Source organism: Polyodon spathula, chromosome 9, assembly GCF_017654505.1.
Source record: "Polyodon spathula isolate WHYD16114869_AA chromosome 9, ASM1765450v1, whole genome shotgun sequence".
Lineage (NCBI taxonomy): Eukaryota > Metazoa > Chordata > Actinopteri > Acipenseriformes > Polyodontidae > Polyodon > Polyodon spathula.
The window spans coordinates 42,092,479-42,102,135 of NC_054542.1; positions in this window are offsets into that span (position 1 = coordinate 42,092,479).

A 9,657-nucleotide genomic window follows, 5' to 3' on the forward strand; every position below is an offset into this window, starting at 1 on the left:
ATTATACACAACCACATGTGTAATTACAGTAAAATTACAAACAACGATAACATGTGTCACTTAGTAAACACATTGTTGCATTGTAACCATATGTGTCAGTACTGTGTTACTGTAGTGTAGATGCTGTGCAGTAACACTTCATTTAAAGTGTTTGCCAGTAAAGACATTGAATTATTTGTCAACAGCCTCATTTAAATATCACAGCCATCATTTATTAGGTTTCCTTTATAAAAGACAAACACATTATGACAAACTTTAATGGTCATTAATATAATACTATTAAAACATGCAATGTACATTCACCAGTATGTGTCTGTCTGTAATATAAGACAATCTGAGACTTTGAATTATTTGTTTCCCCAATACATGCACATTTTCCTGTACTGTAATACATATTGTAATGAGACATGTTTTTATGTTTTTTTTTTTTTTTTATAAATATTTAATAGTTGTATTGTTTACTGGCATTTAAAATGTCATTAATCCATATTTTTTTTACATGTAACTTTATACAATTTAAATAAGTCTACAAACTACTCTTTTCCTGCCTTTTCCTTCATAGATATATATATATATATATATATATATATATATATATATATATATATATATATATATATATATATAAAAGTAAGTAAACACATGCATGCGTTTATGTATGTATGCATGTATTGTATACTGCACACTAGGGAAGATTCTTTAATTGTTATTTGGTTTGGTCTGGTGTCTGCTTTAAAGCCTGAAGGAAGATTGTATGATCAGACCTGAAAAGGCAAAGTGTATTTGTTTTGTTACTTAGCTGTCTGGTTATAGGTAAAAACTGAGAAAAGTTAATTTTAGCACAACTTGAGGAGTTAGGCTTTTGTTTATTTTGTTTTGTATGATAATAAATATACAGGCACTGCCCTGTTTCCACCCTACCTGCTGCTGTGAGAGTTCATTTTTACAAGAAGACAGTGTTAAAGGTCCTGAAGCATGACAAAGCACACCCTACTTTGCTACAGTATGTATGTATGTATTTACAGTACGCATGTGTGTGGATAAGTATTTGTGATTGTTACACTAGTACACATCACTAGGCTGATTTGAGAACATAAGAAGACTACATTCCAAGATAAAACAACAGAATACACTAAATCAGAATTCATTTGGTCAGCCTCCAGAGAAATGCTTTAAAAGAGATTTTGCTTCTCACAATCTCACCCTGAGTTTGCACAGTTGCAGTAAAGTTGCAGTGTGTTGTGGGATGCAGGAGAGGAGGGAGGGTTGCAGTGTGTGGGTGTATCAGTTTAAATGGTGGATGTGCAATGTTGTGACTGATAACATCTCTCATGACTTCTACAAACTGCTCAACATGACTACAGAATTAAACCTGCATGTTGCCTTATAATTACGCTGGTCGGGCAAGAAACAAGCTAGAGACATCAATTTAGTTGTGTCACATGAATCAATATGTTAGAAAAGGATGTGAATTTTAAATGATGAACAAGACGATAGGAGAAACAGAACTGAGACAAGCCCCTCTTTATCCACCCACCATTATTTTGATATATGGAATGCTTGGTGTTTCTAGATTTTAAATACACAAAGTGCTGGATGTTTGTGTTCTAATACAATACAAGTATATACGTGTATTAAAAGAGATTCTATTTTATATATAACATCATCTTTCTTTGTGATTATATTAACCTGAGCCTAATGATTTCCATTACATGAGAGTAGATGTTAAAACTTCATACTGATTTGAACTCGGCTGTCACCAAGATAAGCACCAACTAAGACGCAGCTTTACAGTAAATTAATGTGATCCATCTGCATCTCCATCCATTTGCATTTCTTTCCATCTGATGATGTAGATATCCTTCTGCCTGGTGTTGATGGCTGAAGTGTAATACTGTTAGCTCTACCATTTGAACAAGACATGATGATTCAAAACACAAGACAATGTCTGGCCGAAGGTTAGTGGTTGCAATCTCAGGTGGAAAAATAAGCCGTTGACCAACATTTGCCAGCATTTTCCAGTCTCTAGCAGCTCCCAGTTGTCCTGGGCGAGGCTTGGTTTTAACACACTACCTATCTGATAAGGACTGATACGGTTGCCAAGTATTCATTAATTTCTATGATATCATGAAGAGAGTTAATTTTGAAAGACCTTGGATTCAAAACTGCTGACGACCAGTGAATCCCGCTTTTAAGAGCCAACACCGAATCCTGCTTGAGGCGCCAAAGACCAAGCCTTTTCTTTTGGAGGCCTAATGCCTTTCCAGAATTATACTGTGTGTCTGAGACAAACATTAAATTCTTTCAATTTTAAACTCTACAGTTTCCCTGTAAATAAATACCTCTGTTTATTACTGCAGTAAAACCTTTATATAAGCTAAACATTTACATTTTTTAGTTTAATTGATATTGTAATGTCTACAAGACTTGCTGTTTCGTTGGAGAAACTGAAGTAATTCTTAAATTAATTAAATTAAATGAACATTATCTCAAATGTGTCTTAACAACATGTTTGCAATATTTTCAACGCTATGCATCTGTTATAATAAACTTTTACTATGTTCTTTCAACAGTTTAACTTTAAATGGAATTATAAGATTTATTTTTAATTAAGTTACTTCAGTATAACAGTTGCTCCTAGATATTGTAATATTATTTTACTCCATTGATAAATCTTTTAAGCTTTTAATGGAAGGTCCAGTTATTTATATCTAAATACAGGCTATATCATTAATATATTAGAATGCCATAGTGTTATAGTGACTGAACTAATTCTGGCCTTCTTTACTGTTCGTACAAAATCCAGTTAAAGCAGGTTTTAAGACAACCTCTGCTTTTTGCCAATTTTTGGGTTGATTAATATGAAACACTATAGTAAGCATTTTCCAAGACTCATTATTTCAAGCCAATATCTGACTTAACGTATTAACACGTCCTATGCTTTTCATTCCAGTCTCTTCCCGCAAGGTTCTAATTGATTTCTGTTATATATATATATATATATATATATATATATATATATATATATATATATATATATATATAGAAAATGATTATTGTAATATAAACGCCTATCTTCTGTTATCTGAAAGGTATTTCTTCGTTAATACAGAAGATCTTTCTTGGCTGTTAAATCACTGACAAATCAAAAAATCCCCGCTACATTGGCCAAAACCAGTGATTCATCTTCAACACTGCTTTTACTACAGGCAGGTAAGGACTAGGTTACAAAGCGCTGCACTGTATATGTAAAGTTACAGTTTATGCTTGAAATGATTTTATAATATGTATTTATAATTCAGATATGTCAATATAGCAATCTCTTATAAACTGCAATTCTATTTTACTTCACTGATATACACAGAAGGTAATTTTTAATTAGGCACCTGCTTATTAATTATTATTATTAAGTTATAAACGGCCCATCTGTGAAAATTTGGGGCCCAGCCAGGAAATTCTGCCGCGGCCACTGCCTTTAGCAGGCCAGTCTGACCTTCAATGCAATGAACGCCTTCTCACAGGCCTTACCAGATCTGCTAATAATATTTTCTACAGGTTTTGTCTTCTTTAAAACACATTACAGTCCTTACAATATTTGTCGCAGTTTCACAAATGTTCAGTTAGTTTCCCAAAGAATAGCCAGCTTGCTGTCACAGTCAGTCCTGGGTCAGTTTCCGCTCACAGGTGTCGGTGACAGTCTTTAAAAGCCTGATACCTGCAAAAACTTCAATCTTGTTAGCTGGGCTCCCTTCTCTGCATTCTCATTCCCATCGTCAGTGGGCAAACACATTTTAACTGAATCTGGGTCCATCAAAGAACCGCACATCCTTGCAACCAAGGCCTTCCATGCAAAAGGATCGAATGACTTATAGCACAAAAGGGACGTGCCAGAACCATCTGTGACAGAAGTCTTCCCACTGATGATAGAAACAAGAATGTAAAGATGGGAGCCCAGCTAACAAGATTTAAGTTTTTTTGCAGGTATCAGGCTTTTTCATTTCGCCCACACCTGTAGTGGCTTTGACAGACTCAATGAGAGCAGAAACTGACCCAAGACTGTCACCACTACTGGAAGCAGGCTGATCTTTGGAATACAAATTGACCATTTGTGAAACTGCAACAGTGTTAAAATATTGTAATGACTGTACTGTATTATAGAATTCTTGTTACAGGAAGACTGAAATGGCAGAAAACGAGCATCTAGTTTAATTGGCTCAAGAATGTGACCCCACATAATTTTTCTTATTTAGAAAAGAAGTAAGCTTGATCTGAAAATAGTCTTTAAACTAAACAGAGGTATTTTAGATCAATTCAAACAGAATATAAGTTTAATTATTTTATTATAACAGTAGAACTGTTAAGTTTGAAAATAAGACAATATAACGCAGAGTATGTTGCTGTATTGAAGTATTAATGCTGTAAAACTGGTAAAGGCACTAGAAACACCCAGACTGCCTATTAGCAGGGGACCAAAGTGGCCTGCAACCACCCAATCCATTATTAAGCATTTAATAAACCAAAGGAGTACTAATACTGCTCTGATTCATTAAAGCTTCAAATTAAATGAGTCTCTGTGATTTTCTTGATTATTAAAAGTTATTTGGATACATTGCAAGCCCAGTGAACGAACAATCCAGAGTACAAAACATCTCTGTCTTCCTTAAATGTCTCCCCTGAATTTAAGAGTGTCAGGGTGGGGAGTCAGGGTTTCAGTTTGCTGTCTTTAGGATAACCATAAGCTGTTAGTTTGCTAATGGGTGATACATGAATTTGAATACTTTACGTTATTTAATAATTATTAACTGCACAAGAAGGCAACTTGTGTCAATGTCTGGGAGGTTTATGTACTCTAGTACAGTATGTAGAGGAGAGTGGTGTTTGATTCGAGTACTCGGAAAGTACTCGTCTCGTGTACGTTTTTTTTTTTTTTTTTTTTTTAACTTTGTAGTTAAGTCTTTGCAATGTTAAAATGCTATATGCTTATTTAGGGATTATTTGCTTACAAACTACTAACCAGGGCTGTCAGTATCAGAATGTAATTTAAAGAGTGTGTGTGTGTGTGTGTGTGTGTGTGTGTGTGTGTGTGTGTGTGTGTGTAGATATGGTTTAAACATTTAAACGCTGACATAAAAATTCACCAAAAGCACACCCGATATGTATGCCACTGGCTCGCTGTGTGTGACTCTGAGCAAGTCACATAACCTCCTTGTGCTCCATCTTTCAGGTGATGCATAGTTCACACTCCCTAGTCTTGTATCTTGTAAAGCGCTTTGTGATGGTGGTCCACTATGAAAGGCGCTATATAAAAATAAAGATGATTATTATTATTATTATTATTATTATTATTATTATTATTGTTGTTGTTGTTAACAGTTACAATATTCCTTGCTCAGCTTTGTTTTAATTAGTGCTGGATGCTAGAGAATGTTTTTCACATTTTGTCGTCAGACATTGCTGAGCTCCGTTACCATGGCGAAACCAGTTGCTACAAAACTTTCGGAAAGTAAACACTCCCGACAGCAGGGCAATGATTGGTGCTGATAGGTTAAAACAATAAGCACCCGCTCTCACATGGCGGCAGTGCTTAATGTTAATTGGTTGAAATAGTGAATGACAGCCCTCACACAGCAATGCAAATTGGTTGAACCAGCTGATTCATGACAATATTAAAAGCAGTACAGATCAACCTTACACTGCTCATACATTAGCAAGAGAACACTTGTGATTTCAGCCACTTCCTGCATTCTTAGGCACCAAAATAAAGAAATAAATGAAAACTGATGCACCGAGTACGTTAACTTTACCTGCCCCAGACAAATGGAGTTAATATACTGAAATCTAAGAGACCTTGGGTCAAACCAATATGTTCTATACGGAGAATTTATTGTGATTGTTTATAAATGTGGCCCATCCTCTGAATACTCTTCCATTTTTATATTTTATTTTAATGATTTTAAAGCAAACCAATGCCAAACACAACAAGGTATAATACATAAATAATGAATTAAAAAATATAAGGGCAAAATATAGTTTGACCTAAAGCCTGGCTACCCGACCTGAACCCGATGGGACCCGACTATATGTGTCTGGTTCGGGTCGGGTCGGGTGTTTATTCAATGTTAAGCACTTGGGCTCGGGTTGGGCCGGGCCGGCTCTGTGTTTTATAAATAAATGCATTATTACATTTTAGCAAGTGTTTTTTTCTTCTTGCAAATAGCTCCTAAAATTACTTGCGACTTATCATGGATCCCATGTGAGCAAAGCGTTCTCGTGTTTATGCTGTAAAAAATACAGCCAAAAAGTGATTCTACATTATTAAGTATGGAGGCTGTTGATATAAAAAGAAAGCTGTCTGCTGGAGAATGTTTAACAGTGGAAAGTTCTGTTGCTGGAAAGGGTAAATATTCTGCTTGGAAACATATCGACGTCGTTGTTTTCCGCAATAGTAAAAGTTCATGTGGATTTCTGCGGTGCAAATCTTGCAAAGTTTTACTTAAATATGACAGCAAAAACGTCAGGAAACAGATGTACTCACCCTGCAGCAGGGTCAAGTCAGTCGTACATGGTAATTCCGAGGTTTGAGAAACTTAAATGACATTGTTTTCACCAGTTTTGGTGTTCTCCAGTGGAAACATTGTCGTTGTTAAAACTCTGGCATCGAGTTTAAAGTCTGGTGTGATATTGTGACAAGTCCTCGACATATAATTTGATGTTCAACGTTAATGTTGCTGTTTTTAGCTAGGTTTATCCAAGCATGATGCTATATGACTGTATCTGAGACTACCACATAAAAATGTTCATCTAACTGGATGCTTCGTTGAGAGTATTTGTTTTCTTTTAATTTGCGTTTTGACTCGAAATAGGCTTTTCTGTATTTCAATAGTATGTTTGATATTATTTATGGGGATATTGGTGTAGGGTCAGACCGGGTATAAAAAAAATGAAAAGGTCTCTGGCTCGGGTCGGGTTTGGATTGGGTTTTATTTTTATACCCGAGCTGACCTTTAGTTTGACACCCCATATTCAAAGTGTGTGTGTGTGTGTGTGGGGGGGGGGGGGGGCCCACCCCCCCCCCGTGCACTGGCTTCTGCCCCATGGGTTAGGCGCCTATGGGTCAGACAAGGCACCATTTTAATTTTATATGCAATTAACATTGTCAGTTCAGTGCTCTCTAATCTACCGGGCACAGTAGTAAAGCCATGTGGCAGTGCTTAATGTCAATTGGTTGAAATAGTGAATGACAGCCCTCACACAGCAATGCAAATTGGTTGAACCAGCTGATTCATGACAATATTAAAAGCAGTACAGATCAACCTTACACTGCTCATACATTAGCAAGAGAACACTTGTGATTTCAGCCACTTCCTGCATTCTTAGGCACCAAAATAAAGAAATAAATGAAAACTGATGCACCGAGTATGTTAACTGCACAGCAGTAAAGCCATGTGCTTGTCTTCCACAAAAACTCACCTAACTATTTTCCCAATTTCTAGTACAGTACGAAAACATGTTTTACAAAGACAATATAGTAACACAGTTTTGATTATTTTTTCCTCAACATGATTGGAGCTAAATGTTCTCTTAATTACTCTGCAGTTGCATGCCAAGGGATAGGGAAAATAGTCAAGGAAACTATTTAAGCAGAAGATAGAAAATGGTTGACCGAAAATCTGTTTCAAATGTATCAAATCTTATTACATTTATTCTTGTCTAAACATTAGGCAAAAACAGTTATGTTAAATATTCAACTTGGTGGGGACTCGAAGGGTTATAACAGACACACATCATGCAATTTGGTCCAGGGATTGTAACCAGAAGGTCACTGGTTCAAATCCCACCTCTGCCACTGACTGACTCACTGTGTGACCCTGAGCAAATTACTTAACCTCCTTGCACTCCATCCTGTGGATGAGATGTTAGATCAATGTCCTATTGTAAGTGACTCTCTAAAGTTCTTTGTGATAGTGATCCACTATGAAATGAGCTATATAAAGATATTATTTTTATTATTATTATAATTATTATTATTAAAAGAGAGCGTTAGCATATTTAACCTTGCAGCTTTGTGTCTGTCCCTGCCAAAACCACCTGGGGTGTCACCCTAGGGTTGATCATATTTTTTAAATAGGCTTGAATGCATTTAGAGGTGTATGATATGTGAGAATGTCACCATTCCAGATTTTTGTTTGATGAACTGCATTGAAAAATAAAAAACAGAAGGGGAACTCTTATGTCAGTCTGATTGGATGAATTGTTTACTAAATTCTTCTAAAATTCTTAAACGCTTCCTTTTACAGAAAGTCCTCCCTTATCTATCCATTTCGTGGTCTGTCTCTCCTTATTTGTTTTTCTAGGACGGAAAAGAGGGGAAAACATTTCAGTATGAAAAGGAAATACATCACCAATCCGTTCCCTTTTTTTTCTGCCACGTTTACGTGTGTGGCTGAGACTGCCATTATCTGCACCAATTGTTTGGATTTTGGCCAGTCTCGGCCCAGAATAACTGGGTGTGGCAACCTTTCCGCCACCCCGACTACAAGGTGACGTTTTATCGGTCTTACCGATAAATATACTTTTAATGTGGGGTATGCCGCCGTGTCTCCATGGATACAGGAGATGGCCACCTGACCTTGTGGCCGCCATGACACACCGCCCAGGAGAGCTGTCCTAATCAAGGTTTGCTCACACCCTGTGTCCACTAATGCACGGGTGTTCACATTCCCTAAAACAATGTCAGTCAGACAGGGCCCCTCCCAACCGTTTTCCCCATGCTTACCAGTTCCAGGTGCCCAGTTGCACGCAGGTACGTCACACTCCATGGCAGCGGGGCATGACCTGGCCCTGTGTTCTGGCTGGTTACATCTGAAACAGAAAGGGGGGACAGAGGGGGCATAGGTCAAATATCTGTCCCGCTGCTGGTAGGGCAAGGGGGCAGGGGCAACACCTCTACTCCAGCTGGGGGCCAACCTCGGTCTCCATGGGGGGAAGGCAAGGGGGCCCAACACCTCTACCCCAGCTGGGGGGGTCTCCATGGGGGGGAGGCAAGGGGGCCCAACGGGGTCTCTCGATGGTCTTGGTCCCGGGAACGGGGGTGGTGGTGTTGGTGGTGTTGGAGGAGAGGGAGGGAGAGGTCGGCTACTGCGAAGGGCAGGGACTGACAATATCCCGACCTGGGCTGATGTCAGGGAGTCCTCATAGTCTTCAGCCAGACGGACCGACTCCTCCAGGGTGTCAGGGTTGTTACTCCGTATCCACGCTTGGGTTTTGGCGCCGACCACATGGCAGAATTGTTTCACCACAATGGTTTCCCACATTTGTTGAGTGGTCTTCTTCTCAGGGGTCAGCCAATGGACCATTTGGTCGCACAACTGCTCTGCGACCACCCTGGGCGTGTCTCTGGGGCTCTCCGGAACTCGTGGAACGACGTCTGGTGGTGATGTTGAGGTGGAGGATAGCCTGCTTGACCAGGTCGTAGTCGGTGGCTTGATGGTCACTCATGGCCTGGTAGGCTGCCTGAGCCTCCCCGATCAGGCAGGGTCCCACTTGACTTGCCCAGAACTCCCGCGGCCATCCCGCTGTGGTAGCTAGCCTCTCAAACGCCACCAAATATGCCTCCGGGTCATCCTGCGCCGACATTTTCATCACCAGTGCCTTCGG